Source organism: Anabrus simplex, chromosome 5 (genome assembly GCF_040414725.1).
Source record: "Anabrus simplex isolate iqAnaSimp1 chromosome 5, ASM4041472v1, whole genome shotgun sequence".
In the NCBI taxonomy this organism is placed as follows: Eukaryota; Metazoa; Arthropoda; class Insecta; order Orthoptera; family Tettigoniidae; genus Anabrus; species Anabrus simplex.
In genome coordinates this window covers 386651936-386672213 of record NC_090269.1, presented here as the reverse complement: position 1 = coordinate 386672213, position 20278 = coordinate 386651936, and the positions used below count along the sequence as shown (strand labels likewise).

At 38.6% G+C, this 20278-nt stretch overlaps 1 protein-coding gene across 2 annotated transcripts in view; it reads right to left on the bottom strand.

Annotated features, from left to right (window-relative positions):
- E(z) (histone-lysine N-methyltransferase E(z)) overlaps positions 1–20278 on the bottom strand; it is a 180638-nt gene that overhangs the window by 118554 nt on the left and 41806 nt on the right. The gene's annotated exons all lie outside the window — the stretch shown is intronic.

The following is a 20278-nucleotide window of genomic DNA, read 5'->3' as shown; positions in this document are numbered from 1 at the left end:
GTCAGTGTGTTGGAGTAGAGCTGTGAGTGTTGAGAGTGTCTCATCCTGGTGAAGTGCTGAAGCAATTGTTGTTGTTAAGTAGTGTTGGAGAGAAGCTGAATGTGTGCTGTGCTACTGTTGAGTGATACGTGTTAAGCAGTTCAGTATGTGGAGCAGTTACACGAATTGATTGTGTGAGTTATCAACCTTGTCTGAGTTGAGCAGAGTATACGGCAGTTGTGTGATTGTATGAGTCATCAGCCTTGTCTGAAGTCAACCCAAGTGAATAGCAGTTGTGTGTTGTGTTAGACAACAGACTTGTGTTCGAGCCCAACTACAGGGAACTGCTGAACAAAGAGACTGGTGTTTACATACCCAAGTGAAAGGAGAGGCTTGTAAATCAAAATTACGGAAGGGTTGCCCGTTCCATGTAAATACCATCCAGGTGGACAACTGCTGTGAGGACAAGAGACTTTGTAAATAGCCACTATTTAGTGAACTGTTGTCATTCATTTTCAAGTACAACTGTGTGTGTACTGATTGGATCTCATTGTACATTAAATTAGATCAGTAAAACAGACAGTGTTTTATTCATAATACTTTCTAGTCACTCTATTATTGATTGTTGATGTGTGCCTGATCTGTTCAGAATGGTTGACTAGTAGAAATACAAATTCATTATTAGCAAAGATGATAATGAATAGATACTGTGGAACCTCGACTCTCCATTTTAGGAGGGACCATGAAATATATTGTAGGAAAATGGAAATTCCGGGAACAAATTAAAACCATCAAAAATTTAGCTAAACATCACAATAATGAAATACTGTCCGTCTTACTAATAAACGGTGTATAACTTTTATACAAGGTTCATACACCGTTTATGTGAAATTCGTTACTAATAAACCGCGTATAAGCCTCCTGTGTATACATCTGTTATAGTTATTCATTGAATTGCTTATACAGACCAGGACCCTTGTATAAGCACTGTACAGCAGCGAACAGCGGAAAAAGAAACGAGTGAGCAGTTTATTTTCGTGGTATTTATTGTCTACAGTAATATAATCGTGGTGAAATATCCGACTTATCCATTTAACATTGAACACACATTGAAAGAATAGACGATAACGTTGATGATCTTCACGGTGTTTTAAACACAGAAGACATAGGCCTACACCATTCAGAGGTTATGGAGGCTAGACATCTTCGTAAAGTAAAACACTTTAAAGAGACGGAATGACTATAAAAGAAATTATGGTTGGGCGTATTTTTGTGTAATAATGTGTTACTGCTTAATAGACTTGAATTTGCAAGTTTATTATACATTATCTGCCTCTACAAAGATCTTTAACAAATTTGAGTACCCTAAAAAGGGACATATTCCTCGACATAAAAAAAAAAAATTTGAAAACCGTATGTAATATGATTTCCATACTTTGTAGTTGAATACACAGAAATATGATGTATAAATGCCTAATAGAAACTTTTTTTTTATCAAACCTTTCTTTTAAGTTACAAAACAGGTTTTCCTTTCTCCTGAAAAGTAAGGATTTTGGAGTGTGTACACTTTTCAACTCGCCGATTCAATTACAATTGCTTACGTTTTCCGTACTATCCCAGTTAGGAGCTATTGATCTTTTCTTAAGCTTTTCCATTTATTTTTTGGCATTCATTACACAAGCAAGCTGAAGAAATGTTGATATCTGTATAAGCCAATTTCCAGCTGTCTCACTTTGTGTTGCCACTGCCCTTTCGATATGCCGTGCTACTGCGCGACTTTCCGGATTGTTTTGCTCGTAGATAACCAGCAGAAGCGATCATAAAGGCGGTGAACGTGTGAAAAACGCCAGTGAACTGCAGGAAGAGATTCCTACGGCTTGGAACGAGTGTATACGTGCTGTATAGTAATACAATGCATATGCCACGTTTATTAGTAAGAAAAATATAAACCGCTTATACAGAGTTTATTCACTGTATAATTATGTGTTGCCAACTGTTTAAGGACTTTTTATTGGTAAGACAGTGTATGTATAATTATAATCTTACAAACACTCCTACACCGAACCAAACCCCTAATGGGCCTTTGGCCTAGCTAGCAACCGCTACTCCATGCGAAGGCCTGTAGAATAGGAGGTGAAGCATGGTCAGTGTGATAAATCCCCTTGGCTGTTATTCCTGGTTTTCTAGATTGGGGTCGCCATCTCACTGTTAGATAACTTCTCAATAACTGTAATACCGAGCTCGATAGCTGCAGTCGCTCAAGTGCGGCCAGTATCCAGCATTCGGGAGATCGTGGGTTCGAACCCCACTGTCGGCAGCCCTGAAGATGGTTTTCCGTGGTTTCCCATTTTCACACCAGGCAAATGCTGGGGCTGTACCTTAATTAAGGCCACGGCTGCTTCCTTCCCACTCTTAGCCCCTTCCTGCCCCATCGTCGCCATAAGACCTATTGACGTAAAAAAAAAAAACTGTAATCACGTACGCTGAGGGGATCTAAAATCAGCCCACATTTCCAGGTAAAAATGCCTGACCAGCTGGGAATCAAAATCGAGGCCTCCGGGTGAGAAGCAGGCAAGCTAGACTGTAGAGCCGACTTCAGACATTAATTATGAGTTAAAAATCTTGATACTTTACATTTGGTTTTACTGAGAAAACTTCGTCAGTTTCCCCGTGAAAACTTCTTTCAGGTCAGCAACTTTGATCAGCCGAACCCATAGAAAAATATCTAAATAATAATGCCAAGCCAACAAGTGGTTTTGAATTCTCTAATCTAATAAATAAAGCTCATCCAATACAAAAGCGCCCAACATGATGGTAAAATCCCTTACTTTTGATCCTCCATTGTAATCTAGTAATCTTAACATAATAAGAACCCAAATGGCAGATGTAAATTCTGGAAACACAAATGGAAGATTGTCGAGGACCAATACTGTAACTGTTCAGAGGTGCCTCAACCATCCATCACATTGTTATGGAGTGCCCACTCTGTAAATTTAATGGTACAATGAAGGAAATCCACACAGCTACTGATGAAGCTATGAATTGGTTAACAAAATTGAATATTCAGCTTTTACTGTACTGCAGTTAGTCATTGATCAGTCCTAATTTGTAAATATCTAAATTTACTACTAATTTGCACACATTGGTAATATTGTAACAGTGTATTCTTTTGTCATACGAAATAAAATTTGGTAATCGGTATACAGTTTGTAGTAAGCTACTGGAAGTCTTGCATAAATTAAGTCTACATAGACTGTTAAAGGTTATGTCAAACTCAAGAATTTCGAATGTAAGTATCGATTCTCAAAAGTTCTTGAATGCATTATATTAAATTCTGCCAGCCACTAATCACAAGCACACTGGAAAGAGAAAAAAAATCATCAAAACTTCAGAAATTTTGGTTTGTTTGCGACCTTAAGCTCAGCTGGAGAGCTCGTCGAGATGTTGTACAAATAAAGCTCATCCAATACAAAAGCGCCCAACATGATGGTAAAATCCCTTACTTTTGATCCTCCATTGTAATCTAGTAATCTTAACATAATAAGAACCCAAACCAGTATGGGTGGGAAATGATACAAACGTTTTAAATGTTACGCTGCACATATAAAACATCTGCGGTTTTTATAGGGACATTTTAACACAAAAACGTAAATGTAAAAATCCCCATGTTATTATTATTATTTACATATTTTATGCCCACATTGGAGCACTTAAATCAATACATTTAAGTTAATTTCTCCTCCCAGAACTTTCTCATCCTCTCCGACCTGGAAGCCCTTTGTGTGTTCGATATAGTATACTGTTTCCGTTCAACTGTTTTTAGTTTGAGACTTATGCTTTTGTTCTTCAAAATCCTCTTCTCTTTTCTGTCTTTGATTTGTTGCTGAGTTATACCCAATTCTTCCAAATCATCCTGAATTTCTTTGAACCAATTGTTATTGATTTTTTTTTTTTTTTTTTAAGTAATCAAATAGTTGTTTCAATATCCTGGTGTCTGGTAATCTTGATATGTGACAGATAAAGGAAATTCTTCTTTTATGCATTGTAGATATTATTGATTCACATTCACGATAGACAATGTTGTTAGGCAACAATCTCCACTGTCCATCAACTTGGTGTTTTTTATTAATAATTGTTGTAAGAATTCTTCTATCAGTTTTCTGTAATTTGTCTGTTGTAGATTTTACATTTAATCTGAATAAAGTTTCACTAGCATACGTTGCCTCTGGTTTAACTAGGGAATTATAGTGTTTCAGCTTAGCGTTTATCGAAAGAGATTTTTTATTTTATAGGTTGGCCAGGTAAGTCTGTGCTTGTTTAAATTTAGTTGTTCTGTGTTCTATTGCTTCTTTTTCATTTGTGTTCCATGTTATTATTTCCCCAAGATATTTGAATTTCTGAACAATTTTAATCTCTTTATTACTGTTTAGTTGAAGAACTGGTAAATCACCTTTAAAAGTTAGCATCATTTCTGTTTTTTTCAAATGAAATTTGTGATCCCATTTTTTTTTTTTTGCTATAATTTCTAGTTGTTCAATTTGAAATTTAGCCTCTACTATTGTATTTGCAAGTAATGCTAAATCGTCCGCAAAAGCAAGGCAGTTGAGTTTAATACTTCTACCGATCTTGATAGTTGGTTGGCATTTCTTGTTCCATTCACGCATAACCTTCTCCAATGCAGAATTAAATAACAAAGGTGAAAGTCCGTCTCCTTGTCGAAGTCCAGTTCTTATAGTGAATGATTCATAATTCACCTCTAAATTTAACTTTTGCCTTTGTATATTTTTACAAGTCATACTAATGAGGTTAACAAGTTTTTGGTGTAATCCAAATTCTTTAAGGCTTTTTAATAATGAGTCACGATGAATACTGTCATATGCTTTTTTTAAATCTACAAACGTGATGACTAGACCCTTACTTCAAACTCTTTGGTGCTTCATTATCCATTTTAAACTAATGATTTGATCTGGTCAGCTTCTACCTGGTCGAAATCCTCCCCGATATTCTCCAAGTTCTTGGTCGAGTTGTTCTTGGATTCTTGTGTATATAATCTTGGATAAAATCTTGTATGTAATATCAAGCAAGGATATCCCCATGTTATATTAGACCAAAACAGTAATAGACCATCCCAAGACCTCCCATGGCTTTATATAAGTAAGGTTCAACATCTGTTCTGATCTTGAGAACATAATCGTATCCGATCATATTAAAATACTAGATTCGTGTTAAGAAGGAGCAATTTTGATTCCTATCTTGATGTATTAACAAAGACGCACACAAAATGCTGTCAGTTGCGTACACATAATTTATTTACAACTTATCCCCCCATTAAACATACACATCAATAAATCACCATTTTGAACAACTACCATATTTACTCGCATATTAGACCCCCTTTTATTCCCACATTTACAGCCAAAAATAGTAAAGAGGGGTCCAATATGCGAAAACCTCAACATTTTGTGCAGCGAACACACAACTTCTAGGCTATAAATTGTACGTGTAAATATTCTATACTATTATTTAACAAACTTAGAATGTGTTTAAGTCACACTGGCTATTTTCGTCGGAAGGCAGTATTTCTAAACGTAAAAAAAGACAATAAATGGTGAACCAGGGCATACAGTCTTAAAAACTCGCTACGAAGATTCGTCTCACTTCATACTCGACCCCGTAAAAAAAAGGGATAAGGATATCATGTTATCATATAATTAAATATTGATACGAAAGAACTTAATGGCCAGTCATTTGTCTCTTTCAGTTAAGCAGTTGGCCTACCACACAGTAAACCTGATCACTGCTTTCATTTGAATTATCGCCTTGCGCCGCCAACTTCCCTGCCCTGCTACCGGCGTGTCGGCAATTCAAGTGATGTCATCTTCACTGCTATCTCGCCAGTTGCGTCAGCCGTGCTTCATTCTCTTTGAGCCATGCACTGCAATTGAGACCGTACAAGGTCCCGTCTTTTTGAACCTTTTAAAAATAATTTCGTTCCCGTCTATAGAGTCTAAACAGTGTGAATCTATTCCCAAATGGTTTCTGGAGGTGGTCTCTGATATGCCCAGTGGCTGCATATGTAGCAGAAGCCACTCCTTCCGAATAAAGCTGTACTGTAGAAGGCATGCCAAACCATCAGCTGATAACTAGCGTATGTTACGAGTTGTACTTCCGAATGTAATACATAGTAACTGGGAACATTCTTTTGATAACTGCGGTTGTTGAAACACAGACCCTTATTTTTAAGTACATTTCATGCTTGTTCTCTACATTTATCACATCCGGATTTACGTAAACAGCTGTCCATGAGATAAGACAGACCACATTGTTTAGGTTAGGTATATTATCGCCCTGATAGTGCCAAAAGTTCCTTGACGGAAAGAATAAAAGTAAATAAGAGGAAAATATACCGCATTTATGGATGTCTACAGGTGTGGCGGTAATGCGTTTTATTATCATAATGTTTAATTCTGTAAGTTCGTTGTCTCCTTTCTTATTAATGCATACTCTAGTATGTTTTGTTTGGCGTCACCGAAAATCGTTTTAAGTACGTGGGGACATAAAATTATTATTATTATTATTACTATTATTATTAGGTACGTTGACGGGTAATACAATAATTTTAATTGGATAGCTTTTATTACGTTTTAAACTTACTTCTCTCCAAATATATACCTACTAGCAATTGTACCCGTGCTTCGCTACGGTATTCCAGATTGTATATGGATATCGAAGTACATTACTGTACATGAAGTTAATAATAATTTTTAAATTGCATGTAAATTGGCGTTATCCGAGAAAAAGCATAGGGAGGTCCGCAGGCGATGTTTCCAATGTAAAGTGCGAGTTGTGGAGTTGTGATGATAACGACAGGTGCACTTGTCTACCACAATTCATTATGTTTTAGAAACGTTGAATAGGGTGAAATTTGTGTAAGATTTTCACACAGTGCATTACTTTTCAGATACTTATGCGATGGCTTCAAACATAGAATTTGGCTCACATATGGCTACTGGGTGGGCTAATATTCCTGAAGAATTTGATGATCCCATCTTTCCTATAAGTGAATCAAACCATCAATTGTACGTGTACAAAGTGCAAAATTTAGGTAAATCCAGAAATAGAGAAAAATTTAATGTATAAGGGATAGAGATACGACAAAAGGTCATAGGACCGAAGTTGTAGATCACTCCAAATTAATCTGTTTATTGTCCAGGGTTGGCTTTTCCCTCAGAATTAGCGAGGGATCCCACCTCTACCGCCTCAAGGGCAGTGACCTGGAGCTTCAGACATCGGATCGGGGGATACAACTGGGAAGAATGATCAGTACCTCGCCCAGGCGGCCTCACCTGCTATGCTGAACAGGGGCCTTGGTGGGGGACTTACCGTTTAGCCACGAAATACATCGAAAGGAAAGACTGCACCATCATTAAAATTGCCTCCATATTTCGATATTTTTTGGGGGTAAAAAGTAAAATTTTTAAACATCTCGTAAATTTTCCGTCGGTTACATTCTAAAAGCTATAATTTTGCAAAATTTCAATTTTCTAACTTGTCTGGGAGATTGGGCTGCGATCTTGATATGGGGGAGTGGGTTAAAAATCAGGACTTAAAGGGAACTTTTAAGCCCATAAAACCTGTAGGTTCTGGATAAATATCAACGACTGTGTTCTTATGCTGGTTTGAAACTCCCAGCATGTACCCCTCAGAGAATTGTGAGAATCTGAGATTTTTCTAGGGATTTCGAAATCATCAGGTTGTCTGGCACCAAGTTTTAAATTTCTAAGATGCCCAGAATGGTCTCACTAATTTACGTCCGTTTTCATTTTTATGCCTTAATATACCGGGTGGTACAGCTGGCCCTATTTTTTCCAGAATATATGCAATCAGCTAGGACGTAAATGCCTCTTAGTCCCATCTTGCGCAACACCTTACAGCAATGTTATGTGCAGTTAACCCGATGTAGATTTCTCCGCACAATGGAAAAATGGTACAAGAGGCAGTAAGTGAGGTCCATCTCAAAAACACTGTACCATTTTATGTAGAACGGTGTCCAATACTCTACTAATTTTTACGAAATGTTACTATACTGTACAAACCATAAACACGCCTATAGCTATCGGTAGAGAATTGCGCACCTGATTGGTCCAAGAGGCCATTTTCTTTTGATAGAAAGGGCGGTCGTGGTATCATAGAAAACGTGATAGGGTAAGACCAATTACAGACATGTCAATGCACCACCATTTTGTACAGTCTCATCACATCGAGATTGATAGAAACGTGTTTTGGACTGTAGTTTATAATCTGTGGCACGCAAATGCTGTACAGCAGATGTGATAGCTTACGCCATGTAATTACTACCGTTAGAGCGATCAAAAAAGGCATAAAACGGGACCATAAGGCTGTAACTCATCAGTAACTTGTCGAAGCGGGAACTTCTGCTCTCCTCGTGAATACAGAGTTACAAGGATGGCGCTTGTACGTTGCAAATAGCTGCGCGGAATTACGTATAGAAGACTTACCTCGATAGGTTACTTGAAGCAGGAAGGGTTCCAACCATTCTTGAGTCATGCATTTTTTAATGTCATTTCGTATTCGCCTAGGCATCGTTTACGAAGACCTTTCTGAAGTCTCCAATATTCTTCTACGGAAGTTATAATAAACAGGTATCATAAATATCGCCACATATGCACTGATTGTGAATACCACCTGAAACATAACGCTGGACTCATTCAACCAAGTAACGCATAGAAAATGGTTGCAACTATCTGGGCGTAAGAGAGACGCGATTCTTTAGTTCACTGTGGTGTTTGCACATTCAAGTTCAGAACTTTTAACATCAACGATCAGTATCGAAGCGATAGCCTAGGTAATTCCATTAGTACAGAGCTACGAGACCAATTCTTTGTCGCCTGCAGTGGCTACATGGCACCAATCGCAGCGAGCATACGATATGTTAGCAGGCATTTAGAGTTCGAATCTAGTTACGAGCTTTTCAATTTTATTTTTATATTATACTTGTAAGGCCATTCGTAATAAATATTTAACGTTCTTAAGTCTCAAAAGTAATTTGCCACCTTTACAAAGAAAGCATACATACGAAAGGAATAATAACATGCGACTTTCATATGGCAAACGACTACAGGGAATGAAGCGCAGTGCACATGTTGTCAACTTTCTGACCCACCCATTCAACCAAGCAACTGCGCACGTTCGACTCGAAGACCAACTAACAGCGGTCTACACTTCATACGTAGGGCACATGAAACAGCATATCGTAATCCTAGCAGCAACGTGTGAGCACGTACTGTACGGTTAGCACGAAAGCAAACATTATGTATTCACGGGATGATTATGTGAATATGGTACTACTTTATGGAGAAGCAAGGCAAAATGCACGGGAAGCCAGACGCTTGTATCAAGAACGATTTCCTGGACGAAGGCTGCCAACTGCAGATACATTTCGACGTGTTGAAAGACGGTTGCGTGCAACGGGGTCATTTCATACATTACCCCCTGTTCGGGATGCTCCAGTGACGTCTGGAAATACCAACGAAGCTGTTCAAAATGCAATTGCATACAACCCGCACACAAGCTCACGGGCCATAGGAAATGAACTGAACATCAGTCATGTATCTGTACTGCGAATATTGCACCGCCATAAATTCCACCCTTTCCATCAACAGCTGCACCAGGAACTTCACGGAGATGACTTTCCAAAACGGATAGAATTTTCGCAATGGATATTACAAAGAGTTGAAGCTGATGCAAATTTCTTAATGGACATTCTCTTTAGTGATGAATCCAGATTTCACAACAACGGAACTGTTAATCGTCACAACTTCCATTACTGGAGCGTTGAAAATCCTCACTGGATCAGGGGGAGCTCGATTTCAGGTACAATGGGGCATCAACGTGTGGTGCGGGATACTAGGTGACAAGATAATTGGACCATATTTCTTCGAAGGAAACCTCACGGGACGACGCTATCTAGAGTTTCTTCGTGAGTACCTCCCACTCTTATTGGAGGATGTGCCCCTTATGACACGGTTACGGATGTGGTTCCAGCAGGATGGAGCTCCCCCACACTGGTCGTTGGCAGTAAGGAACCACTTGCATAGGACATATCCTGGACGATGGATTGGACGAGGGGGTCCGGTCACATGGCCGGCTAGATCACCTGACCTTACTCCACTCGACTTTTTCCTCTGGGGTTATTTAAAGGAAAGAGTCTATGAGCAGGAGCCCGAGAGCCCGAATCATTAACGGCGGCTCATCACGGAAGCCTGCAGGCAGATTCCACCACATATGTTGCAGCAAGCAAGAATGTCTCTCCTCCACCGTGCTCAGATATGCATTAACGAAGCAGGTGGTCATTTTGAATATTTGCTTCATTAATCGAATGGCCATGCATAAGCCCATCGCACCGCTGTCGGTACAATCTCACTTTATTGCAAATAGCTCTTTTAAGAGCTCCTTAAAAAACAAACATAGCTGAGTACCTGCAATATGAGACCTGATCATGATTTAGATTTGTCGTAAACAACACGACTCTCACGAACATCAACAACGCAATAAAAATATTCCAAATGGTAATTCTAAATTCCCATGGAGGGAATTAGATACTTTTCGCCAACAGAGCATATAAAAAATTAGATGTTGGCTTTTCAGGCGTTTGCTCTATTAACCGGCATTTCATCTTAGGTCTGACACTAGACTCGTCAGAGTGGGATGTGTCAGACCCTACCCACTGATGCTGGGGTGTATGCAGGTGAACTTATCAGAAGCCTCTTAGGTGGCACAGTCTGATAACTGCATATGGGAGATAAAACTCCACAATGGAATTAATGCCCGCCTAGCAATTCCAAATGGCAATTCTAAATTCCCATGGAGAGAATTAGATATTTTTCACCAATAGAGCATATCAAAAATCAGATCAAAAATTAGATGTTGGCTTTTCAGGTGTTTGTTCTATTAACCAGCATTTCGTCTTAGGTCTGACAATAGACTCGTCAGAGTGGGATGTGTCAGACCCTACCCACTGATGCTGGGGTGTATGCAGGTGAACTTATCAGAAGCCTCTTATGTGGCACAGTCTGATAACTGCATATGGGAGATAAAACTCCACAATGGAATTAATGCCCGCCTAGCAATTCCAAATGGTAATTCTAAATTCCCATGGAGGGAATTAGATATTTTTCACCAATAGAGCATATCAAAAATCAGATCAAAAATTAGATGTTGGCTTTTCAGGCGTTTGCTCTATTAACCATTTACCATTTGGAATTGCTAGGCGGGCATTAATTCCATTGTGGAGTTTTATCTCCCGTATTAAGTTATCAGACTGTGCCACATAAGAGGCTTCTGATAAGTTCACCTGCATACACCCCAGCATCAGTGGGTAGGGTCTGACACATCCCACTCTGACGAGTCTAGTGTCAGACCTAAGACGAAATGCTGGTTAATAGAGCAAACGCCTGAAAAGCCTAACATCTAATTTTTGATATGCTCTATTGGTGAAAAATATCTAATTCCCTCCATGGGAATTTAGAATTACCATTTGGAATTGCTAGGCGGGCATTAATTCCATTGTGCATTAATTCCATTGTGGAGTTTTATCTCTCGTATGCAGTTATCAGACTGTGCCACATAAGAGGCTTCTGATAAGTTCACCTGCATACACCCTAGCATCAGTGGGTAGGGTCTGACACATCCCACTCTGACGAGTCTAGTGTCAGACCTAAGACGAAATGCTGGTTAATAGAGCAAACACCTGAAAAGCCAACATCTAATTTTTGATCTGATAAAAATATTCGTCGTACACAGGACTCAAACCGCCTACTAACGAACACCGGTACTCTCCTCTAACTTTTAGCAAGCTCGGCTATCACGGGTTGCTGTTTAGCGCTGTTGTGTTGCTGCTACTTCTAGTCATTCACCAATAATATTCTCTGTACAGGACGTTTCTGCGACACATAATTTTCACGATTCTTTACCATCAATCGGTATTTTATCATTAATGCTGATTTGCTTGACACGAATAAACGAATTATGGAAAGCGTTGTAAGAGCAGACATTGTAGTGAGTAGTCAAGGTCAATATTTTTAGGTTCGACTATAATCTGCGGGTTGCATAAAACTGCGTGAATAGGGGCAGCTGTACCACCCGGTATATATATATAGTACAGTATATATAGATCGCACCAAACAGACTTCCATTTATTAGTGTGGATAATATTTTACCCGCTTCCCTAGTGGTTCTAGGGGCGTCTTACTCCCACAGGACGTTTTCCAGGTAGTAAGTCATACTTGAAAGTCATACTGGAACATACACACATCCATTATCTCGGTCATTTCTGACAATTTATTTTTTCACACTTTCTCACCCCCTATGACAAAGGGGGCTGCAGTTAGACTTTAAACATCTGGAATGTTACTATTCATCTCAGCGACCCAGAAAACTGTGGATTCGGCAGTATATTCGATTATTATTTTATCTCACTCCCCCTTCCCCCACCCTAAAGGGGGCTAAACTTTGAGTTTTAAAAAATCGGAATGTTACTATTCATCTCAGCGACCCTGAAAAGTATGGATTTGACACTACTTTTGATGATTTGTATATCTCAGTCCCCTTGCCCCCCGCCCCTAAGGGTTCCTGGGGTGTTTTACCCCCATGTGGTTTGTCTCCTGATACTAAATATTCGGAGTGTCACTATTCACCTCAGCAACTATGTATTCGACACTATTATTTCTATATATCACTCTCCCATCGCCCCCCACCACGAAGGGGGCTGAACTTGGATTTTAAAAAATTCCGGAGTGTCACTGTTCATCTCAGCGACCCCGAAAAGTATGGATTCAACACTATTTTCGATTATTTTTATATCTCAGCCCCCTTGCCCCCAAGGGTTCCTGGGCTGTCTTACCCCCACATGGTTTGTCTCCTGATACTAAAAATCTGTAGTGTACAATTCACCTCGGCGACTCCGAAAACTATGTATTTGACATTATTTTCGTTTAATTTTATATATCACTCTCCCCCTCGCCCCGCATGCGAAAGGGAGCTGAACTTTGGCATTGTCACTGTTCATCTTAGTGGCCCCGAAAACTGTGGATTCGGCACTTTTTTCGATTATTTTTATACCTTGCCCCCGACCCCCCACCCCTAAGGGAGCTACGGATGGCTTACCCCCACAGTGCTCGTCTCCAGATAGTAAGTCATAAGTGTACCAAGTTTGGATGAAATTGCTCCAGTGGTTTAGGAGGAGATGTGTCATTTACACACACACATACATGCATACATCCATTTTTATATATAGTAAGAAGAAGAAAATTATGCTTGCTTTATTATTACATAGAGAAATTTTATTTTGAACACTGCAGAGATCTAAACTTAAATTGTATATCCGAAGAAATGATTCGAATCCGAGGAATGAATATTACTTCGCTCACGGCATGCCCAATCATGAGAATGGCTTCAATAATATTAGTCATCAGTTTCAGAGTCGTGTTCATTGCAGAAGGCAGGATTCTTATTCTTAAGAAGGATAATTGGTGCCACAATCGTCTGCTCTAAGATGTTCGAGGGTACTCCAGGTGACTCCAAGTCTTTCGAAGCCCTGCCGTGTAGTCGATAGACTTGTAACTGTGTAGAACATCTGGTAATTCTTGTAAAAGTTGTTTGTTGAAAGAAATGAATGACACGATATATGATAGCAAGAATGAAGAGGATGAAACCCGGCGCCGGCACATATGCCACTCTTCTCAAATAGCTCAAGACTTAACGTTCCGATCCGACGGACGAATCATCAACACCGTCATATGCCCTCACACCATATAAGACCAAAAACAGCTTCCTACATCCTGGACGTAAAATGGCTCCTTGAATATTCTGTTCTCTACCTATCTTATGAGCGTTGCCTAGCGACAGCGACTCTATGCATTTAACCTTGATGACAGCACGTTGGATTGTCGTATCCCAATGCACGTTTTCCGATGGTTTTTCGTTCATACCTCACCAACGAAAGGGAAAATGAAAATTCCGGCTTCGAGGTGCATTCGGACCCCTTTCCATCTACCTATGTTCAAAATTTCAGATCTCTACGTGCTGTAGATTTTGCTGGGCATCGTGCACTGACAGACAGACAGACAGACAGACAGACAGACAGACAGACAGACAGACAGACAGACAGACAGACAGACAGACAGACAGACAGACAGACAGACAGACACTTCCTTTTATAATATTATAGATATTGGCCTGAGTTACGAGATATTAAACGACCACTTTGTTAATAATCTCGCCTGCTGTATAAATATTTCATGACCATATCGATGAATATAATCAAGAAGTTAGTAAAATAATCACCTAATCGATACTTTATTATTGCCACAGGCAAAATTGAATATAAATTAGCACTTACAGGACATGTTTCGACCACTTAGTGGTCCTCTTCAGCTGTATAAAGAAAGAATTGAGAAGAAAAAACATTAGGACAATAAGCACAAATAATAAAAGTTCTTTGGAGATTCCTTTGTTAAAAAAAATGGAGGTCATCAGAACAGGACATCTTGCCTCTCGTTGTTGTTTGGAAAAGGTGTTTATTCTGCGCTGTCTAGAGAGTTTGTTTTTGAGCGCGACCTGGTGAAGTAACGATGTCACACAGTCTGACAGTTCATGCAAAGCTCTGGAGAGAATGTAAGTAAAGTTTTGTCGTCATCTAAAATATCATGTGAGGGAGGAGGAAGATTGGGCTGTGCTTCTGCGATGTCGTGTTTGATTATATCTTTTGTCTGTTTTAAGTCTACCCATTCCAAGTATTTACTAATGTTCTCGTATAAGATGGTTTTCTTTGTTCGTTGTTTTCGTTAAGATTCTCTTCACCGTTTTCTAATTGACGGTGGATGTTTTCAAGGTTGTTCATTAGATTTCCTTTATTTATCATACAGATAATTTGAAGGTCCTGTCTGATATTGGTGAATTTGTGGTTGGACTCTTTCATATGGGATCCCATGGCAGAGAATCTTTTGCATTTTTCAGCATGGACGTGTTCTTGATATCTAATTAAGAAGTTCCTTCCAGATTGTCCCACATAAGTTTTTTTACAATGAGTACAAGTTAGCTTATAAATACCAGATTCTTGGAATTCATCATCTTTAAGTTTATTAGCTTTATTGTGATTAAAGAACCTACAGTATGTACCTATTCTATTCGTACGGGCTGTTTGCTTTAGTACTTCAAAGCACTACCAGAAAATAATAAACTAAAAAGGATTTTATTCACTCAACATACATTCAACAAAGCCTTCAGAAAACATATCTACTGTATCTGTCTGCAATCATGTTAACAACACATACAGCTTCTAATAAAGAAAAGCGCGCTCATAATTTTGTATCATTCCTATTCGTACAAGTAAACTGAAGACTTGAAATAAACAAAAAAATAAAGGCTTCCTGGAACATGTTAGTATCTAGTGGAATGTCCCCAAGACTTTTTAATTGCCTGACATCGTTGCCGCATAGAATACACTAATTTTTTGCATATGTCGGGGCTGATTTTCTGCCATTTCTGAATAATCACACTTTTAAGTTCCTCCTTCGTACGCATGCGTTGCCTACGGAGATTCCTCTTCAACGTAGCCCAAAGATGTTCGATGGGATTTTAATCCGGAGACTGCGAAGGTGTTCTATGCTGCTTAGGAATGTTCCGAATCAACCATGTCTATTTTAATATCAGCAGTGTGTTTTGGTTCATTATTATGCTGGAATATATAAACAGGTAGCATCCCCATATTTTCGGCACTCTCCTTCACGTTTGCCCACGGGATTGCATTATAGCACTCCTTGTTCATTATTCTGTTGATGAAATGTATGTTACGCACACCTGTGGCTGACATACAGCCCCAAAGCATTACAGACCCACCGCCGTATTTTACAGTTGGGAGTGTATTCGCCACATCATTGTCCGTACCAATTTTTCTCCATATTCTGTGGGTGCTATCTGACCCAAGGAAGGTTTATTTTTGTCTTAGCAGACCAGATAACATCATTCCAGAATTATTTCTGCTTACTTATATGCTCCTTAGCGAATGTCAGTTTAAGCCGTCCGTTTTTTCTACTCACGTATGGCCTTTTCCGAGGGATCCTTCCACAGTATACATGCCGATACAGGATCCGACGGATGGTGGAGTTGCTTATCTTTTTTCCAGTTCCTTCCTCCGCGAGTTGCCTGAATACTGGTGCACTTAATTTGGAATCTGACTTTATAAGCCGGGCAACAAGCCGTTCTTTCCATTCAGTTAAATACTTTCTCTTGAGTTTCCTTGGCGTGTTCTTGATAGTGCCTTTGTATTTAAATGTATCTACCACATATTGCACCGTAGATTGTGCTCTATTGACCAGCTGTTCAATCTTTCGTAATGAAAGTCCTTTAAGTGCCAGTTTAAGTATAGTGTTCTTGATCTCCGTACTTAAATCTGCACTCCTACCCATGTCCAACACAGATACACTAGGAAAGAGACTGTGCACTTGACCAGTCGTATACTGTCACTGAAACTTTTCCGTGCATCGCAATCAAACGGTGGGCATCATCCTGTCCATGTGTACGAATACAACTGGTACACCCGTTTGTCATGCCGGCACATTAATATCAAATCTTCTTGCCTGTATGTACATAAGTATGGTTTTCACTAACAAATTGTCATTGACAAATCATGTTTTCACCCATAATCTACGTTTTATTTCACTTTTTCAATCGTTAATGTGAATATACGAGACTTGATAAGAAATTGAAGCCTGTACGAATAACAGAGACACATACTGTATGTTTCGTGTTGTTGGTTGAGAAGGCTACTTTGGTGTTGTGTTTCTTGAATAAGTTGGTGATTTTGTAAATCTTCGGGTTATTAAAGGTGAATTTGACATATCCTTTTTCTTTTTCTGAATGCTGTTTAAGTTTAATTTGTTGTTGATATTTACATTTAGTAATGATTTTATTGATGGATTTCAAACTGAAACCGTTATGTGGAGCTTGCTGACGAATGAAAGATAGTTCCTTCTTTCTGTCTGTTTCTGTTAGCGGAATTTCAAAGGCTCTGTTGACGAAACTATAATAAGCAGATTTCTTTTGCGAGATGGGATGTAAAGAATCACTTTTGATTGTGGTCGGTATAAAAGTGGGTTTCCTGTATATTTTAAATTGGAAATGGTTGTCTTTCCGAATTGTTTGGATATCTAAAAAATTGAGTATGCCAATCTCTTCTTCTTCAGCTGTAAATTTTATGTTTGGGTCTAAATTATTTAAAGTATCTAGAATACTGTGACTGTCGTTGATTTCCTTGGTCTGATGCTTTGAACATAAAAGTCTGAATGTGATAATAAAACGATGTAGTAAAATTTTATGCACAATACTCACTCATCAAACTACTACGCTTTTATGTGTCACATCACATCATCATATTTTACTCATTTTCTTCTAGCCTTTAAGGAGAAAAGCAGTCCATCATTTGTATTCAGCCATGCAAGAGTCATTTATGCAATTTTTATGATATGTACTTTGCCCATTTGTGATTTTTGTAGCTGATGATGACGCAATAAGCGTTGAAACCGGTTCTAATAATATAATAAATAATATGTTGTGAACATCTTATACAACACGTTTTGTATTGAAAAGGTTGAACCTTCCTTAATTCTAATTGTGAATCTCAGTTCAATATGGGAAAATGAAGTTTTTAACTTATAATGAAATACTGTGGTCGAAATTTTGTTTGACTGAAAATGGCGGCCAAAGTCATTCCTCGCAGTTGCACATGGTTGAATGTAACCTCCAAATCACTGTCTAAAAGTGTGACCAGAAAATAATGTTTAATAACCCACTGCTCCAAAATAAAAGGCTTCTACTAACATTTGTTTTAGAAAGAGTGTGAGCTGCAATAATACTCAATATTTTTTGTTGGCCCCTGTGCACAGGTTTTCAAATCTATGGTCTAGTGTTTTCCACACCTTTCAGTGTACCAGCAGTTGTTATTTTATAATCCTCAGCAGAAAAGGTTTTCATATTTGTACTCTCGTGTCTTTCACACCTTTCAATATTTTCTCTCATCTTTAGAAATCGTAGATAGGCCTATAGTTTTCACTATACCCGCAGATACATGACGTCAAATGTTCTCATGTCAGAAAAAAATTGTATCTTGTGTTTCCATATCCCTGTTGGATAGTTTTTATTCGTATATTCATTAGTAGGTTTTCTCGCTTAACAAGTACTTTTTCTGGTCCCCTGCAGAAATGCCATAACGAGGTTTCACTGTTTTGTATTTACCTATGTAACTTATACCCCCAGACTGTGGCAGATAAGAATTTTAAAATGTTGCAGTGTCTATATTTATGATACATGACTGTTTATTCAACAGGTAGTGGTTAAAGTTTGAGCATTAAATGAGAGAGTGTACTGCACATAAAAACAGAGATACAGTAATTGTTCAGTAGTTGTATAACAATGATAAGAGATTATTTTAAAAGATAATGAGTGAGTTGAGTATGAGTACACATAATTCGCCGAAGCACAGGCTGTACATTGTTCATAAACTGGCACATTTATCTGAGTTATACACATAATACAAACCCTCAAAGACATGCCATGTTTAAAAGGAACAGTTGTCTCTGGGTTTCAGGGCTACCGACTCGCTATAGATGTGTTTTTGGTATTTTTTTCAAAGTCATCCCTATCCTCAAACGAGGAATGGTCTTCTTCACTGTCTAATGCTGTTGGAAATACCACATTTCTTGAAGCTTCTGACCAAAAGTTCAGCCCAGACATGCTCCCAAGCGCTTTCTATCCATGTACAGATAAGCTTGAGATCTGGCTTCTTAATATTTGCTTTCAAGTTTTCAATGTTGTTTTCCTTGGCAAAAGAAATTGCTCTGAGTTGACATCTCGGCATATCTCTGCAGATAAGGCATAATCAAATTGCCTTTTGCATGTGATGCACTCCAGTAAGTTTACTTTGACAAGTGGCCAAAATTGTTTGCAAAATGCCTTTCTGTTGAGTTACCTTTGGAAAATAAATCTTTCCTATTTCCTCTAGTCTTGGATACAGCTTTCATCTATGTCAGTCTTTCCACCCACAGCACAATTTCCTGTTATTTCTTCTTTTCATCCACTGTAAATGATCATAGCCCTTCCTTTTATCAGTATTCAACTTGCAGTCCTTTAATGCATGCAAAACACCACACAGGGTCATATGAATGAGAGGTATCAGTATTTCATGTTATCCTGGCGATTTCCATGATCTCCGAGGGTGTCAATATCATACAGAACCCTTGTCTGAGGTTGAGTCAATTGTAGTGTTACATTCCAGGAACCTAGTGAACAGTTACATCATGGGTTTTAACAGACCTTTGATGCCATTACTTGGGACAACACTTGTATAACTTTCTGTAGGGTGAGCTATCACTCAGTTTGTTGGCAAAAATGAAAGGCATGACGGAAGGCTTATTTTCAAACGAAAAAATATGAACCATACGTGTACAACCTACACCCCCAATTTTCACTTACAATTTTAATGTGCAGGGATTACATGGGTAAATACTTTATGGCTATTGACTCTTAAAATGCAGTACAAATTTGTGAAAAATGTTAACTGGTGTAAATGTAAATTCAGCTAAAGTTTCACAACATTCTTACAGGCAATGCACCGAAATGATCCCAAAAATGTATCGAGTGGAACAAAACATCAAATAGGAGAGAGTGAAATTGAAGTTTCATTGTACAAGACAAACAAATTAAAAGTTTGGCTAGTAAGATGTACAATATATAGAAAGTGATTTTAGAAAGAGTAATTTGGCCACCTTCATTCTAGAGTTTTTTTTTTTTTTTTTTTTTTGCGAGTTGCTTTACGTTGCACCGACACAGATAGGTCTTATGGCAACAATGGGAAAGGAAAGGGCTAGGAGTGGGAAGGAAGCTGCCATGGCCTTAATTAAGGTACAGCCCCAGCATTTGCCAAGTGTGAAAATGGGAAACCATGGAAAATCATCTTCAGGGCTGCCGACAGTGGGATTCGAACCCACCATCTCCCGGATGCAAGCTCACAGCTGCACGCCTCTAACCGCACAGCCAACTCGCCCGGTAGGAGAAAAATAGATTAATAAATTCAATTTTCCAACTACTTACGACAGAGAGCCTAAGATAAAAAGAACCAAAGATGTTCAATACAAAAAATGTAAAGGGGAATACAACTATGATAGCCATAATTTTTTAAGACCACTAATTTGTTTCAAAAGATAACATGAACATGTAACAAATC